At 39.1% G+C, this 23,624-nt stretch overlaps 1 protein-coding gene across 2 annotated transcripts in view; it reads right to left on the bottom strand.

Moving 5' to 3' along the window:
* LOC306858349 (synaptotagmin-1-like) overlaps window positions 1-18,212 on the bottom strand; it is a 202,638-nt gene extending 184,426 nt beyond the window's left edge. For both annotated transcript variants that reach the window (XM_079398850.1, XM_079398848.1), the window contains exon 1: window positions 17,947-18,212. The gene's annotated coding sequence lies outside the window, so the exon portion shown is untranslated. The remainder of the gene's footprint in view (window positions 1-17,946) is intronic.
* Window positions 18,213-23,624: the final 5,412 nt, after the last annotated feature.

Raw genomic sequence — 23,624 nt, forward strand, 5'->3', positions numbered from 1 at the left:
AACAGACACCTCCTAGTGCCACCTCCACCCTTTACACCATTTGCATGACACCTTCTGACACTGTCAGCATGACACACAGCACTACCACATGTAATGCTGAGACTAAATGTGGAAAAAAAGTTATTTGTTATAGGTCTTAACTTTCATCCATATCGTAGTTGAGGCTTTATCGTATGTCTGGGAAGGATTCTGCAACAACAGACTTTGATTTGGCTTTATGTTGTTCTTAAATCAAGCTCTTTATTGCCATTTTAATAAAGATACTTTGTACTCCATGATTTGGTTGCATAACATTTAAATGTATTATTATTACAGTGTCAAAAACATCCTACAAGCAAGTAACATGCTAAGCAACCTAACAACTTGGTGGCTCGTTAGATTAGAAATTAGAATCCATTTTAGAACAATACATTTGTAATATTTTTAAAACTACAGCAACATCAAATTATAAAACTGAACATTTTTTTCCCCAGATGACTCCACCTGTCTCAAGCCACAGCTCCAGGCTTAGATACATTCGCTGCATGGATGGCAGTTACCAAACGTTTGTCTCCACTCTGTCCCCGGGCTCAGATCTAACAGCAGCTGGAACAAACACACTTTATCAAATAAACGTCAAAGGCTGTTTGCCGAAGCAGCCTGGCATTACCCACGATACTATTGCAACCAACGGCAACAAGAAGAGACAATAAATGAGTGGAACAATGTCTCCGGTCTGACAACATCCCCTCCCTTGGCTCATCCATTTGTTTTGTGGGTGTCCCTGTAAATTAGATGAAAGACAAAGGCTGCATAACATGCCGATGGCTATGTGCAAGCAGGGCCTACATAAGGATCAGAGCAAGGCATTTTGAAGTAAAACTGATTATACGACAACTGAAGACTGTGGGATACAGAGAAATGGAGACAGGAAGGAGAGCGAGACAGATGCAATAGAGAGACAACACAGCGAGAGTGAGGTCAAACCTGAGCCCCACTGTCATACTGAGGAAGAGAGGAGGAGATGAAGCACGAACTGATGAGAGACTGCTCATACTCTGAGCTCTTGCTGCGAGTACTTCTGCTCACAGTCCGCACAATGCATATTAATCACAAATTTGAAAGTACTTCCTCCACCTTGTAAGCTTTATTCTGATTGGCTGATGGAAAATTGATGCCAAAAGTCTGGCTACACAATACTAAATGAAGGCTGGCTTACTGAAACCGGTGGGTGATGTTTTGTCAATAATGATGCAAGCATCTATACTCGACATGCAGAAGGTTGTACAGCACCTTATGTTACACCACCAGACTGTAGAAAACCTTTGATATCACCCCCCCCCCCCCAAAAAAAAACACGCATATCAGAGCAGCTGCCCAACCTGAGGCAATTTGGAGTCAGTGGGAAAAGTTGAAATCCACTGGATCAGAGAGAGAGAATGGGCTGCACACTAGCCACACCAAACAAATATACCATCAAGACTCGATCTCTGAATTAACAAAGGTTATAGATTTTATTTTTTTATGATCAATCATCTGTATAAGACATATTTCCTCTGCATCTCAGCTTTAAATTGCCCAGAAAACCCATTTAAAGCTACAAGTACCACCAACTTAACACAGATTTCTCTCAGCCCCTCAGAACACTGCACGTGTGTGCCAGATCGCCTGACTGTTGGGTGCCAACCTGTGTGTCATGAGAGAGGAGAGTTTCAGTTATCAGGTAGGAGCAGTATCTAGTGGCAGTAGTCCTTCACTGCAGCATCTTTCAATCAGTAAATGATTAACTGAAGGAGGAGCATTCTGTATACTAAACATTATGGAAAAAAGTACAAAAATGGTTATTTACACTAGTAAATATAACTACTCTAACGTAATAATATGCACCTTTTATATGGTACACAGTTGTCCCATTAAGGGTACTGTCCCAGTGACAAGCTGTTGCACCCCAAGAGGTATTATTTTTGCAAATATTTTCTGTCGGTGAAAATAATACCTCAGCATGGACAGCTCAAGATAACTCATTTTAATGCATCTAAATGTTTAGTCTTACATAGTTCTTCTCCGTTTCATAATAGGAACAGATCCTGCCTCTGTAAATTACACTGTGCATGTGAACAACATCCTATTGTGTATTAAACTGAGATCAGCTGTACTTTTGAAAGCTTTGTGCTATATGTGTTTATGTGTGGGCATGTGTGTACAACAGCAGACAGAGATGCAAGGTTATTGATTGAAGAGCCTCGTAATCTGTGAGTGGGTCTCAGTGTGGTGGGTTTCACATGACATTGAAGCTGTCCTTGACGAGTCCGCTAAATGGAAACAGATTGAATTTCCTGCTCCGCACACGAGTGGGCCCTTTAACACGCTGCTTATCGCCAGAGACCAAGGGACACCGTGTCCTGACGTTTATGTCTCACCCTACATTTATCACAAATGCAGTCTCTCTCCCTCTACCTCTTCTCACGTTCACATACCTATTACTCCTCCTTATGCCGATAACCTGTTCTCAGGTCGGAGTGAGTTGGAGTTATTGATGTAGTTTAAGCAAATAGAACTGATATAGTATAATCATATCCGTTGGATTGTCTATCCTTCATGCTTTATGCTGCAGAAGATCGATCTTGGTTTCTTATGTTCTCAGAGGTTGACAGCAGGGATAGATAAGTATTCGGCAAGTACTGCCGTGAATGAAACCTCCACAATATAAGATTAAATGAACAAGCACTGCAATGACATATGATATTTCCCATGAGCATCAGTTTAGTGACTGTCCTGATGAATGCGCAACTGGTTAATGAAGTTCTTCAAGAAAGTTCAAGAGAATGCTGTTCATGGGATCCCATCATTTACAACACTAAGGTTAAATAAGCAACCACTTATCCCATTGTTCCTGACAAATCTCCCAGCATCCTCCCAATTTATCTTCACATCGTCACATCTCGTATGCGAGTTCCTTCATTACAGACAAAAGCAAATCCATCATGCCATTTATCACCCCTCACGTGGATTACATGAAACATCTGTTAGATCCATGTTCATCATCTCTGGCTGCAAGGCTTGTATTCATTTGAATAATGAGGATAATTGTCATTAATGATCTCAGGTTTAGGATTCATGCAATTGTAATTGACATGTTTTTTTCATTAAGTTCAGAGCAACAGTATGTCAGTTGGCAAGTATATTACAGTCTAATATGCATAACTAATTAAGGTTACCAAAAGTGATTGTCTTTATCGTGTGGACACCATTAAAGCAAAGTGTACGAGGGACTGTTGTGCTCAATTCACTGAGAAACAAGACACTGTGCGTGATTTTGTGTGTATGTGTGACTATGTACCCCATGCTGGGACACAAGAGAACAAGGAACAGAAAGCAGTCGGTCCTGCTGAGATCACAACCTGACCTCTCATTCTCGCTGTCTCCATCAACCTTTCTCTTCCACTCTCAATTTTCTTGCCATATGCCTCAGTAAACTCGAGTAAAGGGAGAAAAATTGCAGGACCATCTACTCTCATTTTGGCATCTCGTGATGCATCCGTCCAACAAACACACAACTTTTTGGAACAAACCCATATCTACCTGGCACATCTACTTTGACTTCCTCTGATTTTTTGCCTTGTCAACACAGAAGTGATTTGCTCACTGATACAGAAATTTCAGAGAGGATTCACATATGTCTCCAGAAAGGTGTTGGCTGACAGCTCTCAGTGTGTTCTGTTTTCGCCATCTGTATTGAAGGTCACACATTTGTTCCAACTTCCAACTAAAGAATGTCTGATGACCTATCAACTTTCAGTGACTTTGCCAAACACTTTTTGGTTTTTTATGCACCATAATATGAGGAAAACACCTACACCACTACTTCACCCTGGTCCTATTTAAAATCTCAATGCAACAGGAGTAGAAACAGATCATTTATTCTGTATTGTGATGTACATCTGTGTGAAAAGGATTATTGGAAAAAAAATCTAGGGCAGAAAATCTAATTACAATTGTTAATAAATTACATGCATGGATGAATTGTTCACAATGAGATCAATAACATTTTATACTGAATTGAAAAATATACTGAATTGAATTTACATTTCATGATGACTTTAACCTCAGCTTTAAAGAAAATACCTTGGTTAAATACAAGTTAAGATCTATCGACATGCAGTATGCTTTCAAGAACAACAGACAATGATTTTGAACCATTCCTCGGGTCATAAAAATTAAAATGCTTCACAGTAATGTACTTACAAATGAAATCCCAGCAGGCAAATGTGCACCCACAAATAAACATTTAAAAAAGGCAGCTATAACCCTGGTTTCAACTGTTCAATCATAACAATTTTATGTATACCACATGAAACCGGCTCTTACTTTGCACAGAGATTGAGAGATTGCATCAACACAATCTTTCAACTCAAATCATGACACATTGCATTTCTTAACCTAAAACTTTTAGGTTTGAAAGGCACCAGCCTGATAAACATTCATCATAAGTATTGGTAACATGTTTTCCTTCATTTACACTCACAGAGGGACGAGTCTAAATTCTTTTAAGGTAATCACCAGCAAGACAAATATGTTATCGATAGATCTAAGGTTGCATTTAACTCCAAAAAATACTCCATTCCTCAAAGATGCTTACTTGCAAGAAAACAAGACATGAACAACACAAAAACCTTTTTTTCACAGTCACAAAACAAGCTTAGCTCTCCCCATCATGACAGTTAATTTACAAAATTGTCATTGTAATACAGAAAATAGAGAAGACTCATCTAAGATTGTCGAGTGTGATTCAATCATGGAAGGGTAGAGTGGAGTTCAGCATGGCATTAATCTCTCGCAGTCTTGTATTTTCTTCATTAGATAATCTTTGTGCCTGCCTCTCTTTTATAAATCATTACATTAGCCAATAATAGGACTGGCCTGGCTCCCCACTGGAGAGAGCAGCCCGTTAGGCGAGTGGATAATGAGTGTTTTTACATGGGGCTGGGTGGACATGTTTTAGGGGAAGCCTCATTTTAGTCTCGACGTGACACAGCGTGTGCAGACAGTACCGCGAGTGCTTCAAATGGTACGTCTTTCAAGGGAGCCCCAAATTTGTCAGGTGCGTAAACGAGCAAGAGACAAACAAAAAGGAGATGAAAAGGAGAGAAGCAGAGCACGAGGCCGGTTGATGTGACTTTTTCACAGTGAGAGCTGTGCCTTGGGTCTGTTGTACCGTATTATTATTCCAGCAATTGGGTTGCGTTGAGCTAGCAAACAATTTAGTTTTGTGTCAAAAAACACTGACTTGACTTCACAACTGACCACAGGAAGCAAAACCAGATGGAAGATTAAAAAGTAGACAGTGATATGCAGCACTGCAAGGGATGCAGAATACAAACCCTTTTTAATGTTTGCTTGAGTTATACTTTGACAGGCATTTGCAGTATTTTACACTAGAAGCCCAACAGCACACGGAGGGAATGAGCATGGTAAATCTTCATGGAGACAAGCTACAGCGGGCAGGAGACTTGGTAGCCATAGCGACAGCAAGTCTGTTTGCATGAGAGGAAGATCATGGCAGACATTTAGAAAGAGGCGGCCAGTGTGTGCACCTTGCTCCTGTTATGATACAAACTATTTCAGAACATTAATAAAATATTAATACTATTAAAGGTGACAGATCATGAAAATCTGACTTTTTACAAATTTAAGTATTATAATCGAGTGGATCTACAACCCAACAAAGAATAACCCAGTACATTTTTTTGAAAGACTTTCTAAGCAAGCTTGCGAAAAAATGAGCTGCTCAGATTTCGCTCCCCCTGTGAGATAGAAAGGGGAACTTATTATAATATTACAGCCCCTTAATCTGCAAGTTTCCACCCACGGTGCCGCCATTGTGTACCAGTTCTAATGAAATGGTGAAAGTTCGAGCAAAGCATGCTAAATGTTCTGCACTGATGAACACAGAACTCTGTTTAGAGTCCCAGCCTCAGAGGAGAAAAGAGAGCAGTGCTGCCACACAGATCTAATATAAACATGCAATTTCTTTCCCAGTTGTTTACCTTCATAGACATAACCGACTTTTTATGTAACTCGTGTGTTTTTAACATAACTTGTGTGTATTTAACAGTTTAAGTGCAATAAGACATGCAAGAGAATGGGATTTGTTTAAAAAGAGATTGGTTTAGTACTCACATGCCATGTGACAGCCGCTTTCTGTGTGCGTGCTTCAGATGTGTGCTCTCAGAAAACCGTATATCAGAAGTTTAAACTAATATGATTTAAAACGCATGATTTCAGCGCAATAGACTTGATAATCAAAACCAAACAGATGCTTTTTAGCAGAGTTTTTGAGGTAGGAACTGTAAAGGCACAGCCCTATTCTGGAAAAGGGGGCGGGGAGCAGCAGCTCATTAGCATTTAAAGAGACAGGCACGAAAACAGCATGTTTCTGCTTCCACTAAAAATAGGCAATTTCAAAATGATATAATAAATTATCTGTAGGGTATTTTGAGTGGAAACTTCACAGACACATTCTGGGGACACCTGAAAGTTATATTACATATTGTAAAAGGGGGCATAATAGGTCTCCTTTAATAAAAATTGTTCAGACAACAATGACGATACTGTCATACTTTCAATGGATGAAGCAGCATTTTTAAGAATCAATATGCCATTTTGTCAACAACAACAACAAAACAAAATGTCAAAGAACACCAAAAAAGCCATACAGATTTCTGTTATTGATAGACATAACGACAGACGGACGGACGGACGGACGGACGGACGGACGGACGGACGGACGGACGGACGGACGGACGGACGGACGGACAGACAGACAGACAGACAGACAGATAGATAGATAGATAGATAGATAGATAGATAGAGAGATTTAGGCATTTTGGTGTGACTGAATTTTTGAACGTTACACACAATTCTAGTGTAAAACTGTTCTTTATAAAAAAAAATCCTTCAAGATTGAAGATTAAAAATAGAGATCAGATATATTTCACTCTCCCCATCACATGGTGTTCAAACTCAATCTGAGTGCCCATGTGGACTCAGTGGAGCCTAGTAGGGGGGATTCACCACTGTAATAAAAGACAGTGGGATCTGTTCAATATAAGGGCAAAAGCAATAACTAGTCCACACTAGAGGGAAACTACAGCTCCTTCAATCACATGCACCCACACACACGTTTTTGTTTGACTCATGTTTCTGATTACAGTTAAAGAGAGAGTTTGCACATAGTGTTTCCTGCGCTACTTTTCTAAATCTCCAGCGCCACAGCAAAATAAATTATATTTTACCAGAGTTGCGCTTCTCTGAATCGAATGTGATGAGATAAAAAGACTGCATACTGTGAAATAATGTCAAGACAACGTGTCTTTCTATTGCATTGTCTTCACTGGCTGAGCTCAAAAACTATCATGCAGTGCTACCAGTACAGCCCATTTCACAAACAAATGAGCCATTTTTTTTAACAATTCAGTCAAAACAGTCACAAAATATTTTTTCAGTTTATTGAATTTTTAATTTAACATTTTTAAAAATGATTTAATTATTTATGCTCAAATAATTGAGCATAAATAATTATGCTCAATCTTGACTAAGATATCTACCCCTCATGTTTACATCTGTGTCTATTTATTTCTGTATTCTGTATGTATTTCTGCTTCTCAATTGTGGTCAGGGATACCCATAAAATGTAATTACCATTCTCTAAAGATAATTAAATTAAACAGTGCTACAAGACCCTTAGATATTGTAACATGCTCATTGTAATATGCATTGATGCATCCTGTGATACTGTAATTTTCCCATAATGGCACATGAGCGGCAAGTAAACTGTAGCACAGCAGAAATTTTTCTTGCTCTATTCTTTCCTCCCTTATTAGATTCATAAAACATTCAAAATGTCCTCCAGTCCACCTTTGTGGCAGAGTCTGCCCTTTAGTAATAATTAATCCCCCCTGACTCCGACATACTCACCTTCAAGCAGTGGTGTGGGAGTAGGGGGCGTCAGTGGGGTGCCAGAGCGCACAGCTGGGGCGTCTATATGGGCATGAGTAGGGATGGGTATCATTAAGGTTTTAACGGTATTACTACTCTTATCGATACTGCTTATCGATCCGGCACTTTAACGGTATTCTTATCGGTACTTTTTGTTTTACTTTGTTTCTTTGTTCATATTCTTACAGTATCTTATCTTATGTATATAAAACACTAAAAATGCCTGCACTTCATCAATTTGTAAATGCACCAGTGTGCAGGTATTTTTAGTGTTTTATATACATAAGATAAGATACTGTAAGAATATGAACAAAGAAACAAAGTAAAACAAACTGACAAATACAATAAAACAAACACACAAACGAAATGAAATAAACAGTGCTTTCATTTTTCCATGAAGGTCTACTAATATTAATGTTCAGGTAAGTAATAGTTACAAAAGTAATCAAATGTAAATGAGCACTGCATAGTTTTCACTGTATGTACTGATAGATTTATGTTTATTAAAGCTATAACGTTGTTCAGATTAAGAGCTGTGGGTGATTTTCTCTTTGCATTTTGTTCTTTGATTAACATTGATGGCTCAAGCTCCAGTCTGACACTTTAAGACAATATACTGACACGCATCGGATTTTCTCCCAACTGTTCTCGTCCACTTAAAACAAAAGTGAAGACTCTCATAACCGGCCATTTTGACACATTTTGTGTATTTTTTGGCATATTTTTGTGTGTTATTTCGACGCGCCCGAAGCTCAAAGTGTACTTGTCCGTTTTGGAGCACGCCGCCGCGCAGGCACACGCGCGCGCACACACACATTTCAGCCTGGGGAACAGCAGATTGTACTTTCAACGTTTTACTATCAAATATGTCCTGCAATGTAGCAACAGTAAAGACGGCATTTTATAACAATCACTGATTGATCTGATTCAGATGTTAAGTTTTGGTTCGGAGGAACGAATATCCCGCTATGAAGGGAAGGGAGTTGTGCTAGAAGAAATGCGGCTATAATCCTTGGAAGCCAAAATCGAAAAAAAAAAAAAATACTTAGCTTAATATAACAGCCACAGGCCTAAAGTGTTAGCAGATGTTTGAATAGTTGGTTCTCTCTTCTATCATAATTAAACAGGACTTTCATGTTGCGTGTGCTGAAGCTCCGCGTGAGCGCGATCTGGCTTCTGAATTGCGCATAGCAAAAATGCATCATAGACAAATGTTTGAATATTATTGCACATAAAAACAGCTGGCGACATTATATATATATATAGAGAGAGAGAGAGAGAGAGAGAGAGAGAGCAACAATAAATGTATGTGTGTTTTCTTAATTTCTCCAATACCGACAGAAGTACCGATAACGTCAGATCTTATCGATACTCCGGTCTTTCATAATTTAGCCCCGAGACCGATTTAATACCGAGTTTCGGTACCCATCCCTAGGCATGAGTTTATCTGTAGTAATGTTTGACATGTGACATGCAGTGAGCTAAAATCAGTTACTGTGTGAAGGATGTCATCTTGTAGCAGGAATACCAGGACCTGAAAATGTGGGAGGCAATCTCCTTCATAACCTTCTCGCAAGGAAAAAGAAAACAATTCTATGAAGGCAAAATGACGTCAAAAAGATTTGCATGTGCAGGGTAAGATTTGTGAAAATGCAAGCGTAAATTAATTTAGCATGCGCAAGAAAATATTTGTAAAAGTGTAAATCGCATTTCAAGTGTAAGAAAAAAAGATTTGCAGAATTTTTTTGTAAGTGTAATTCATGTATTGTGAAACTGCAACTTCATGCTAAGGCAAAATAAATATGATCTGTATTCTTCTGATTCCATTTTTCCGCGCTTACACTTTTGGCACTGTTGTTTCGCCCAAATACAGCCAAAAGCATTGCAAGCCTGTGCACAGCATTTTGCAAGCGAAAACAACCGTATCAAGAGCTGCAATACGGATTGACCGTGTAAAACCAATATGTGTGTGGAGAAAAAAAATCGTTGCAACTGTCTAAATGACTTCTCGCGTGCGTAGGGCAAATACGCTCCATGTTCCCCAAATATTGGGGAATGTTCCCCGCTATTTACGTCTGCGTCTTTGCGCTTGCAGTTTTGGCACAATTCTCTCACTGATTTCAGATTTGCAAGCGCTAGTGGAAGGCGGGACCGTCTTCTTGCAGCCAATCAAATGAGGCTCTCGCTGACTCTCGATTTACTCTTATCTGATTGGTTCAATAAACACTCCAGACGTGAGAACAAATCTTAAATTATCTTAATTTGACTCAGCATCATTCTTATTGCGGCGTTGGTATTTTTAATGCACACATATGTATTAAAAAATAAATTAATAATATAATAAAATAAAATAAAATAATAAAACAAAAAGCTTGATCCTTAGAAGCTGTGTACCATTAGGCTTATTACCATGTGCTCATATACTGATTTTCAAGCTAGAGTGAACTTTATTGGATTGGTTCGATATTGCATTGAAATGTAAGATTTTAGATAATCTGCCTACACCACTGAAATGATTTTAAAGTTTACAATCAAAATGTTTAATAGCGCTTTGTCTCCAGATTTGACTATAATGCAAACACTGACACTTCAAACCAAATCAACATTTAAAAAACTACAACTACTTTGACAAAATATAGTCTTTAATAATGTCTAAATATATGCATCTAAATCAAAAACCAAATGCAAAGTAACTATATCTGAATCAAATGTTCCCAGAAACCATGAAATACACAGTAATGTTGATATTTTATATGGTTATACAGCCATCTAGTGGTTACACATGACATTACAGATAGTAAATGCATAATTTAGGGGTAAATATTTAGTACAGTAAAATCTCCTTTAAATACAGGTTAAAGGAAAAACAAAAATCTGGCATCAACCCTGATCAGGAGACATGGTGAAATTATGCACAGTAGTGCAGATACTTTCAGTAGCATCAAGATTACAAACTAATATCATATGTTCTGCTGAAGAGGAGGAGGATAGAGTGAATACACAGAAATGTAATTTCCTAACATTAGCTCGAAATTCAGAATTAACACATGGTAGTCAGCCTAATGGTAGCCTACACAGCTTATAAAGGATCATGCTTTTTTGTTTCATTATTTTATTTTATTTCATTATTAATACATTTTTTTTTATATGTATCTGTGCATTAAAAATACCATCATCATACCATAAACCGAGAGTCAGCGAGAGCCTCATTTGATTGGCTGCAAGAAGAAGGTCCCGCCTTCCACTAGCGCTTGCAAATCTGAAATCAGTGAGAGAATCGTGCCAAAACTGCAAGCGCAAAGACGCAGACGTACATAGCGGGTTATTTGGGGAACATTTTACTCATTTAGACCGTTGCAACGATTTTTTTTTCTCCACACACATATTGGTTTTACACGGTCAATCCGTATTGCAGCTCTTGATACGGTTGTTTTTGCTTGCAAAACGCTGTGCACAGGCTTGCAATCCTTTTGGCTGTATTTGGGCGAAACAACAGTGCCAAAAGTGTAAGCGCGGAAAAATGGAAGTCAGAAGAATACAGATCATATTTATGTTGCCTTAGCATGAAGTTGCAGTTTCACAATACATGAATTACACTTACAAAAAAATTCTGCAAATCTTTTTTTCTTACGCTTGAAATGCGATTTAATTAGTGAGTGCTGGTAATTATGAGTGAAAAACCACGTGATCATAGTGTATCAAACAGTGCCACCTTGAGTAAAAAAAAGATGCACTGCACATATTGAGTCATCATCAGATATGTAAATATAGTTGCGAGGAAAAAAATACTTACACATTTACATACCTTACATACCCTATATACTTTTTACAAAAAATAATCAGAAAACAGGCATTCTTTTATATTTTACAATTATATATATATATATATATATATATATAGTGTATATATATTATACACTATATATATATAGTGTATAATGCATAGATTGAGGAATACTAAGAAAGCTGATGTCTAACTTTATAAAATTAAAGAGGGAGAGGGTAGAGAATGATGTACCGGGTCGCTGAAAACCCGAGGTATGCATTTAAGGGTTAAAGAAAAACAAACAAACATTGTTTGAATACAATAAGTATTTGGATTACTTCCCTGTTTGTGGCCAAGCTACAGGCAATACCTTAAGGAGGATTTCTGTAAAGCCAAAATGCTTTTCCTCTCTGTTTTGATCAAGTCTGTATTGATCATGTAATCCTAGTATTATCAGTGTAGGTCCACTGCGATCAAGAAGGTCATATCCCTCTAAAAACCAGGCAAAGACAAGGTGTTGCTTGACCAAGGGCATACAAGTAAACAAAACTGGACTGTAAATTTAATGAGCTGGTTTAGAGCAATTACTTATAACTCAATATAAATTTAAAAAGTATATATTAAATAAATAAAACAACTATATAATTAATTCATGACATATCTACAGATAGCATAGAATGAGCAACGAGTTGTTCTCAAAGGATGTGTTCTTCTGTTCAAATGACATCTGGATGCAGCATTTTCATTAAAATCATTAATGTGAAAGACTCTTAAGTGGTATGCTGTGGGCCAGTAATAGGCTTATATTCAATTACATAATTATATAGAACATGCATATTGCATGCATGCATGCATATTGCATGCATGCATGCATGCCACAACAATCTAACGTCTTTGAATTATTGTCATTTGGGGCTTTTCTCTACGTTGCTTAATTAATAATCAGCATACAATGTAATTAATTTGATGACATTTTTTAATCAGTTGACAGCTCTAATGAAAATTTACAGTTGGGCAAAAAAGTATTTAGTCAGCCACCAATTGTGCAAGTTCTCCCACTTAAAAAGATGAGACACAGAATGGGGGGAAAGAATCCAGGAAATCACATTGTAGGATTTTTAATGAATTAATTGGTAAATTCCTCAGTAAAATAAGTATTTGGTCACCTACAAACAAGCAAGATTTCTGGCTTTCACAGACCTGTAACTTCTTCAAGAGGCTCCTCTGTCCTCCACTCGTTACCTGTATTAATGGCACCTGTTTGAACTCGTTATCAGTATAAAAGACACCTGTCCACAACCTCAAACAGTCACACTCCAAACTCCACTATGGCCAAGACCAAAGAGCTGTCGAAGGACACCAGAAACAAAACTGTAGACCTGCACCAGACTGGGAAGACTGAATCTGCAATAGGCAAGCAGCTTGGTGTGAGAAATCAACTGTGGGAGCAATTATTAGAAAATGGAAGACATACAAGACCACTGATAATCTCCCTCGATCTGGGGCTCCACGCAAGATCTCACCCCGTGGGGTCAAAATGAACACAAGAACGGTGAGCAAAAACCCCAGAACCACACGGGGGGACCTAGTGAATGACCTGCAGAGAGCTGGGACCAAAGTAACAAAGGCTACCATCAGTAACACACTACGCCGCCAGGGACTCAAATCCTGCCGTGCCAGACGTGTCCCCCTGCTTAAGCCAGTACATGTCCGGGCCCGTCTGAAGTTTGCTAGAGAGCATTTGGATGATCCAGAAGAGGATTGGGAGAATGTCAGATGAAACCAAAATAGAACTTTTTGGTAAAAACTCAACTCGTCATGTTTGGATGCAACTCAGCATTCTTTCTCCTCCAAAGAACACCATACCTACTGTGAAGTATGGGGGTGGAAACATCATGCTTTGGGGCTGTTTTTCTGCAAAGGGACCAGGACGACTGATCCGTGTAAAGGAAAGAATGAATGGGGCCATGTATCGTGAGATTTTGAGTGAAAACCTCCTTCCATCAGAAAGGGCATTGAAGATGAAACGTGGCTGGGTCTTTCAGTATGACAATGATCTCAAACACACCGCCCGGGCAACGAAGGAACGGCTTCGTAAGAAGCATTTCAAGGTCCTGCAGTGGCCTAGCCAGTCTCCAGATCTCAACCCCATAGAAAATCTTTGGAGGGAGTTGAAAGTCCGTGTTGCCCAGCGACAGCCCCAAAACATCACTGCTCTAGAGGAGATCTGCATGGAGGAATGGGCCAAAATACCAGCAACAGTGTGTGAAAACCTTGTGAAGACTTACAGAAAACGTTTGACCTCTGTCATTGCCAACAAAGGGTATATAACAAAGTATTGAGATGAACTTTTGTCATTGACCAAATACTTATTTTCCACCATAATTTGCAAATAAATTCTTTAAAAATCAGACAATGTGATTTCCTGGATTCTTTCCCCCCATTCTGTCTCTCATAGTTGAAGTGTACCTATGATGAAAATTACAGGCCTCTCTCATCTTTTTAAGTGGGAGAACTTGCACAATTGGTGACTAAATACTTTTTTGCCCAACTGTATGGAAGTACTAAACTGCTATGGAGACTGCGAAGGGTACCATGGTTAATGCCAATAATTTTCTGTGCATTGTAGTCATTCAGGGCTCAAGGTGAGGCATCACCACTTGATTGCCCCCTTGTGCACTAATTAAAAAGAAGAACATTACATCACTTCCGCTAACTACATGCAACTACTATAGCATGTATCCTCCATGGTAACACAAGCATAGCAAACGCTATGGAACAAGATCTGCTCACCACCATCTGTGTGTGTGTGTATATGTGTGCATGTGCCAAGGCTGTGTTATGGAGTCAGAAGGCTGGCTGCATACTCTAAGGACCTCTCCTCCGTTGCTTAGCAATATGTGGAACAGTGAGCTGCCCCAATAAGGCAAATGCATCTACTATATTTCCCTAGCAGTAATGTGGAGAGATAAAAAAGAATTTAGCAATTTAGCATTCACATGATTAATATATATGATATGTTTTCTATATTTTGTAATCTAAAAATCTGATTTTAGGCTCATTTTAGGAATATACAAATTAATTTACATTAGTGGTGGACTAAGCATGTCACAGATAGATAGATAGATAGATAGATGGCTCTATATTATGTCAAAGCACTTTGTCAAACAATGTCATGGCTCTCCTACTGACTTTGAAAGAGTTCCTGTCCTCTGATACATCAAACAATATTTATTCACCCGTGTTTCCCACAAGTCCTTGCTACTTGTGATATGTATGACCCCTGCTGCTAGCCTGTACAAACACATGCTTGTTTTTCTGTTATCCATCTCAGTCACTGGGTGAAGAATTACTTCCTTACTGTTGGTGTGGGTCCCAAAAAGGCACTGCTAGGTTTTAATACTCAATCCAATGGATATAAATGGATACCATCTAATGGATATAAATGATAACATCTCCTTATGACTTAGACTGTTTAATCTTGTCACTGGAAGTTCGACTGCATACAAAAAGTTTGAGATCACCTTAAATTTTCTATGTTTGTAATATATTATTGGTTTTGAATCTGTCCCAGTTACTCAAACCCACAGTGAGTGTTGTTTAGATGGTGACTGTGCCTGCTGTAACGCAGCGAGAACATTCCGTCCGTTATTGCACACATTTATCATGGCTGCCCCAGACTCTTCACGGAACATGTCAGTGATCCATACACTTCCCTCGCCCAGGTATCTGCAGCCAACCAGCCAGCTGTCCAAGGTCAAATCATAATAGAGCCGCTATTTTTATCTTCTGTCTGCTATTACTCCTAACAACAGCATGTTGGCCTCTGCAGACACGCACATATATGTACACACACACCCACTTTATTTCTCCACCTTCAATTTCAACACACAAGGGAACTGTGTAGGCGAATGACAAAAAAAGTCATCCAGGTGACTGATCCTAATCTCACAGGCTGACATTAAAGACTTACAGAGACAGCCTGCTGAGCGTAAGCAACAGTAGAAAGGATGGTTAACTCCACCTTTCAGCAGTACCAGGCTTGTATCTCACCTCATTAATGGATATTTAACAAGGCTGATGATGCACAACGTTGCCCTTGGCAACTGCAGGGGGCGTGACATATTTGGGCCAACATCTGCCATCCCATATTGCCCTGAAAAGTACAAATCACGTGCCGTGTTGCTGTGGTTTTTAGGAAACCTCACATGGGGCGATATTACATCTAAGACCCTCGGCAAAATGAAACTTCTCAAGCTAACAGTTTCTCTCAGGTGAAGAATATTGCTTTAAAGTAACAACTAACCTTTTAAGGAAGAACAATTTCAAGTTCACATTTATGCATTATTGCACATTACAGGTCATCAGTCACAAGGAATATGCACAACAAAAAATAAAATAAAATAAATGTAATTACAATAAAAAGGTCACACTTTATTTTAAGGTCAAATTCTCGCTATTAGCAAATCATTAACTACGACTTTTGCCTCAATAATTTGCTGTTTATTAATAGCTAGTAAGGTAGACCTTATGTTTAGGTATGGAGTAGGATTAGGGACATAGAATATGTTCATACAGAATATGTGCTTTATAAGTACTAATAAACAGCCAATATGTTAATAATAGACAAGCTAATAAGAAACTAGTTAATAGTGAGAACTGGTCCCTACACTAAAGTGTTACCAATAAAATATGCTATTATAATACAACATAAATATAATAAATGCTACAGAATTATAATAAAAAAATAATAATTGTTGTAATAAAATAAAATAATAATTGTCGTCCATGGTTATCATTTTTATCCAAAAATAAATGAATTAAAATAAATGCATAAACAAATTAGTGACTAAATCAACAAGTGTACAAAGTTTTTTTTGTTGTTGTTTACTTGTTTGTGCTTTTACAGATTTTGTGTGCAGACTTGTTGATGACTTAATTGTTTTAAATCAATGCACCAGTTAACCTGAATAATTCTGCTACAGAACATTTTTATAGTAAAATGTAAATAAGACAGTGTTGGTGAGTTCATAAGAACCACAGCTTACTACAGCATGTGCACTACCTGCATCTGAAGCGGTGGTCTATTTTGATGAGGTTTTGAAGCTATTTCTATAGTATCACTTAGCAACTGTTTTACCGCAGCTCCTCAAGTACTAATGTATTCCAGAGGAGGATCTGCACAACTGAATTGGATAAGCCCGAAGCTATAGTCGAGCAATCCCTGCTCCTCGCTCTCACTAGGCGTGCATAGCAACGGCTGATCTGCCCAACAGAGATATGAGGTAATGACAGGCGCATTTGTTGATGTGGGCAGGAGCTAGCCACAATGGACCAAGTCCTTCATAGCATAATGACTATAAGAGATTTCAGCTTGTTATGCAATCCATCCTCAATCCAACAATTGCAAACAAAAGTAGAGCTTGAGTTGAGAAGGAAAGTCAAGTGCGGTTTGATAACAATCTTGCGGGACGACGCATGGCAAACCTACTTTCTCTTTAGCTGCCACTCTAGGATGAAGGGAACAGCATCTGTCTCCAAATATACACTGGCGGTCGTAATTCCCAGAGCAGAACAAAGAGTGGTTTCTAGGTAAGAAAGAAGCTCTTTACTGTGGGAATTATCTGCCATTCTGAAATAATTTCCTCCACTGGAATAATTCTCCACTATCCACCGCCACAGATAAACCCATCACACATGAAAGGTAGAGGGAGAAAAGACGAAGAGAGTGTTTATCAGATACGGAAAACTGTGGTGGGATTAGTTTCCCTGGGATGAATACAGCATCTCAGCTTCCATCTCTCCTCCCTTCCAACCTCAGCCATCCACCCGCACACGCACTCCCACATACAAACCTACACGTAAGAAAACACATCTCCAATCTCCAGCTACAAACGTGCAAATCATTTACCCCTACTAGGATAAGCAGATCTCAGCTAAGCGTGGCAGTAGATGTTGGGTTTCTCATAGGAACCATCCAACCAGTAAACTACTACCTTCCCCAGCTGGCCAGAAAGAGGAAGGAAACAGTGCCAAAAGCAGTGTTGGCGTGAAAACAAACGCCACGCTGTAGGGGCGGGCATTTATGATGGCATGCTCTACTCTGACCCAGTATAGGTCTCTTTAAGAATCGCATCCAATATGAAACAAACCAGCAACAGCCGAACACCTGCAACTTAAGAGAGGGAAATATGAGTGCCTACCTGTGTGTAGCGTGCTGTTATCTCCTGCTTCAGCTGGGAGGAAGTGAAGTACAGATCATATGCAAGAGAGAGAGGGAGTCACAGAGAGATGGAGAGGAGGAGTCTTGTCTGGTAGAGGTGGAGAGAGCGGGAGAGAGAGAGCAAGAGAGATGCTGTTGTCGCTATTCTCTGCTGAGCCTGCAGGGAGTAGTGTGCATGGTAATGTGCTATCCCTGTTAAAAACCAGATTGTGCATGCATCCAGTCCTGAATTAGAGAGAGGGAGGGAGAGAGAAAGGGACTCTTGGCTGTTTAACCATGCGCCGTCACGAGGCACTTCCTTCGGAATCCCTCCAGTGAGAGTGGCACAGCATTACTAAGTCCTTGGCTGCGATTGGCTACTGTGGACGATGATGCAGTCAGCAGGCGATGGTTCTGGCAGCAGTCAACTAAGATGACCCTCTCAGCTAGTGTTAGCATCCTCACACATCCTAGGCAAAGGGTGGAGGCAAGGCAAGGACGAGCAAGGACATATACGAAACCCTCCTGGGAACGTGTTCATGCACTTCAGGAGGTTGGAAGCTGGATGGTGTACGTGGCAAGTCTCGGCATGGTGCCTTGTAGACGTTTGTGCATGCATGAAGACAAAGAAGTCTCAGAAGAACATCTAGGTGTAGAGGTTGTGATTTCCCCAGAGAGAGCTCCATCAATACCAAGGGTGGCTCACTGTCAGGGAAGGGCAGGTGCTAATTAATGGGATGAATTCTGGGTAACGTGACCTCCCATCTTGAAGGATGATGCTTGTAGAGTGGCTATTATTCGATCCAATGTTCATTAATTTCGAAATGGCCTGAATCTGGACTATATATAATAACGGTTCCCCACGGGTCGCCTGATGTCTCTTATGTGGACCCCACTGTTGCTGTGCTCAGAGCTCGACAATTTCACAGTGAAATGCCTCCACTTCAAAAGGCCAGCTTGTTGCATAAGAACAAAGATATAAAAAGAAGGGTAAATGACTCATCTCTTTTGTTGAAAATTAAATGTCAGACTGTTTATGCTTGCAAGTAGTGGTTGTAAAATGCTAAATCTTAAAATGCTGCAATTAAAATATTACTGTAATAAAGACTTACAAATTATTAAAGAAGTTTTAAAAAGAAAAAGAAAGAAAGAAAAAGAACGAACGAAAGAAAAAGAAAGAAAAATTTAGGGCTAGAAATTACTGTTTGATTTGATGAGGTGTTTTATGTAAGATGTTAATTAATTAATTATACCTTAATTATAAAAATGGTAAACAGAGCATGACATTCCATTTTAGAAGATTTAGGGGTGTATTTGATAACTGTACAGCATGCATAAATGTGCACAAATCTGTTGTTGTTGTAAAGTTCCATTGATTCAATGTCGACTCATAACAGCCTCATAGACAGCTCTTCTAAACAATGTTCAGTCTTCAGTCAAACAACTGGTCATGAATAATGCAATTCCCAGATCAGTCTAACTCAATGCTGACATTCACCAATGCCATGATTTCCTAATGATCATTCTCTTTTATTTTATTTAGTCATTTAGCAGACGCTTTTATCCAAAGCGACTTACAAATGAGGACATAAGAAGCAATCAAAACCAACAAAAGAGCGACAACGTGCAAGTGCTATTACAAGTCTCAGTTAGCCTAACGCAGTACAGATACATATTATTATTATTAATTTGTATATTTTTTTTTTTAACTATTTATTTTTTTTAATAAAAAGACATAGATAAAATAAAATTAGAATAGAGAGTGCTAGAGTTAGAGGGTCAAGTAAAGATGGAAGAGATGAGTTTTTAGCCGTTTCTTGAAGATGGGTAAGCATTCGGCTACACGGATTGAATTGGGCAGGTCATTCCACCAGATGGGAACAGTTAATGAAAAAGTTCTTTACATGTTGTCCAAACTGACACTGTCCAACTCTTACATCTATCAAACAAAAAATAGCACCAAGTCTTGTTTTTTTTTTTCTTCTGTTATTTCACACCGATGCAATTCCCTGCCTCATTTCTTTCCCTACAGAAATCGAAGCTAGAAATGAATGGTTGCAAAGTGGCATGACACATCTTGATCCTCTATGTGTCCTGGTGAATCACCATGGAAACCTTCCTGAATTTAACCCTATTTCAATGACAGGGAGTGGTCAGGATGGGAGAGTTTTAATTGCATGTGTTCTTCAGGGTCTTAATGGTAACCTTGTAACCCCATATGAATAACTGAATGGTGAATGTTTTTATTCGTCTGCACTTTGCTGTGACTGCACCTGCTGCAGTCTCTTGAGAGATGCCTCTGTTTGCTGTTCTCCAAATGGCCTCATCAAAGAGTGTTCAGCAAAGTACAAAGTCATTGCTTGTGTCTGCACACCGACTCTTACCTTGAAATAACCTGACTCACACACCCCTAGTTCTGCAAAACAAGCACTAATTGCATTTTTTAAAAGAAAACACGTGTGGATTTCATACCCAAACACTATGCTTCTTTAGAGCAATAGAAATGGAAGATCATGCATTATTGATGCAGTTTGTAGGTAATTTAATGTGCACTTAAGCTGACTGGAATATTAATTATAGTCATCATGGTTTATTTCGAATTGGTATGCAGTGTGCTGCAGGTGGCTGTGACTGCGCCTGTACACACTGCAATAATGTCAGCAATGACTTTTAAGGTTCTGATCTCTTAGATGCATTTCAGCAAATTAGAGGAAAGTGATCAGGATTTGGTGCAGCGAGTAACCAACAGGATATTAGTGATGCAAAGTAACTTAATCCTTATATTTATACCATCTAGGGCTAGGAATCAATACAGATTTCCCAATTAAATCCAATTATGATTCACAAGCTCGCAATTTGATTTCACTCCTATTTCAATGATTGGATTCAATCCAGATTACTTTTTGCCATTTGCTTACATATGACTGGTCTTGCTTGCAAGTTGTTGTTGTGAAATGCAGAATCCTACAATTTCATGACTTAAATATAATAGTACAAAGACAAGTATGACAAATAAATGCAGGATGTTTCTGATTTACGTAAGAGAACTGGATCATAAGAGTCATTTGTTCATGGATGTTGTACGGTAGGTTTGTCTTTGCTTGCACTCTGCGACCCAAACAATAATTTCACATTCTCACATTCACAGAGTATAATATCGATCTTTTTACTCAAAAAAAAAAATCTATATTTTTACTCAGAATTCATATTTTTACTTAATTGTCTTGGAATCTTGAGGCCTACCTTGTAAGTAGTACAACACGATTTAGCCAAGTCTGACAAAACGAAAGAACAACATTCATCAACATACACCAGACTGACCGTGAAGTAAAATGTGCTCCTGGATCCTTGCTGGAGCTGGAACAACATGCCCAACAACCAATCAGAATTTAGAGTAAGGGCTATAATAGTATTACTATAAAGCTATCTTTTTGACTTAAACTGTTTAATGGTTAGGGTTGGAGTTAGTTATATTACTCTGGTAAAAACATGCTGATCCAGGAGCATGTTGCCAAATCTAAGCATCAAATCTGACTAGCTACTAAGAATGTTGTTCCAAGACCAAGAAAGCATGATCTTTTCCATATCCTAAGATTCAATACTGTACTGTAACATGTATAGACAGTAACTGCAGATGAGTGCACATAACAGAGGTGAAAGAAGAACAAGAGATGGCTTTGATTCCACTGAGGACAGACGGTTTCTCAGCAGCAGCCGATTGGCTTTGTTTCAGCAGTCTGGCTGCTTTACACTCCGAACAGCGGGGACACCAGCTGTACCCTCCCAAGTGTCCTTCAGAAATAACCCTCACCCAGCAGAAGCCTGGCCTCTGCCCAGCCTTCCCAGCAAACCAAGGCCTAATGTTGGCCTAGTGTTAGCAGTAGCAAGACCTGGGCGTTCTCCCTGTGGGCTTAGAAGATTTGTATCAAGCGTTGACCCGTTGCTGGCTTCATTAGCCTGGCCTCGCCCCCAGAATTCCCATCAATCGCTGGCCCAACATTGGTCAAATGTCAGTCTCAATGACACGGATGGCTGTCATGCAACAACTCACTGACATCACCATGAAAAATGTCATGTTCACGCGCTCTCTGTAATCCTACACCGTGACTATAGAAATCAAAGTGACGTTATTAATTATGCAGTGGCAAAAAATAATTGCATACCAATAAAAGATTCATGGAGAGACTTTGACCATCTGCAGCACTAGATTGTGCCTCAGCCTGCTAGGGAATTAAAAGCGCACAGGACTGTTTTTTCATGTAGCCATTAGTAGCCAATAAGGTCTCCAACATCTGAGGACTCTGGAGCCTTTTGCTGTAAACACTAATGAAATCTGCATATGCATATACTGTATAATAGACTCATACAACTTTTGAGCAGTCTCCTGTTGAATGCTGTCTATCTAGTAGTTGCTTTAGAGATGTTGAAGAAGAGAATCTGCTTCTCACTTATCTCTCCAAAACTGCCCACAGTGGTTTGATAATGCTCAAGTCAGGTGACTTGTCTGGTGAGGGCAGAGGTTGAAGTTCATCTTGGTGTCACTGATTAAAATTTTAACAGTTGCAGCTCTTTTATGGACGTTGGCTTTGTTAAGTTTTTTTTTTGTGGAAACAGGGTCTTCAGGGTGAATATTGAGGTTTGCTGTCACATTGCTGCAGTAGTTCTGTGTTGTCTGGACACAATTCTTTTTAGTGTTCAGCAGTCCCTATCATATTGCTTTCAGTTTTCACCCACTATCCTTCTTCAATAAAGTATAATACAAAACTATAAAAATATATATAAAAAAAATATAAAGTATATTAACCCCTATAATAATATTTGATCGCATTATTTTATCCAACTCCTCCATGGCATGTGGTTTGAGTAAAGTTTGGGCACAGGTTTGACATACAAATATCTGCACACTCGGTTAGTGAATGAGATCCAGCGTGGGAGGAAACAGGATCTAATAAAGAGAAGACACACAACTCCAACACAGACAAACTAACTGTCAAACTAAGGATTGTAAGGATCTAGGATTGTAGAAAGTTTTACGCAAGTAATTCCACAAGCAAGACTTTAAGTTTATTCATATAACCAGGCTAACACCTACGTAATATGTCAAATCAGTCATTCGCCACCGAGAATGTAATGATATGCTTCTCCCTGTCTGCATAAGAGTGAGTCATGCGGGGAGGCCCCTCCTCGCCCCCGGGGCCCACGTGCGTCTCTCATTCGGCGGTTTACAGATCACTGGCGTTCCTCACCAGAGGCTTGGCCACACGCCTGTCAGTGCCTGATGGATGCCGTGACACCCAGCCGCTACCCTGTCATCTTTGCCACTGAATGGGTAAGAGAGAGGGACAAGAGAGCGGGATGGAAGAATCTGCATTTTAAAGGAATAATTCACCTAAAAATGAAGACTCTGTCATCATTTACTCATCTTGTTGTCATTTCAAATTTAAATTATATTCTTTCTTACTTGGAAACAAAACTAATTTGAGATAATATGTTGGCAATATTTTCAATATGTGAATAAGGACTGAGGCTGTCAAGCTCCAAAATGACAGAAAAAAAAACGTCATTTAATTTTTTGGCAAACTATTCCTTTAAGGGAAAGAGATAAATAGGAAAAAATAATGAGAAAGAGCGAGTGATTGAGAGCGAGAAGGAGAGACCCTTATACTGTGACTTCAATGT

The sequence above is a fragment of the Barbus barbus genome (assembly GCF_936440315.1).
Source record: "Barbus barbus genome assembly, chromosome: 39".
In the NCBI taxonomy this organism is placed as follows: Eukaryota; Metazoa; Chordata; class Actinopteri; order Cypriniformes; family Cyprinidae; genus Barbus; species Barbus barbus.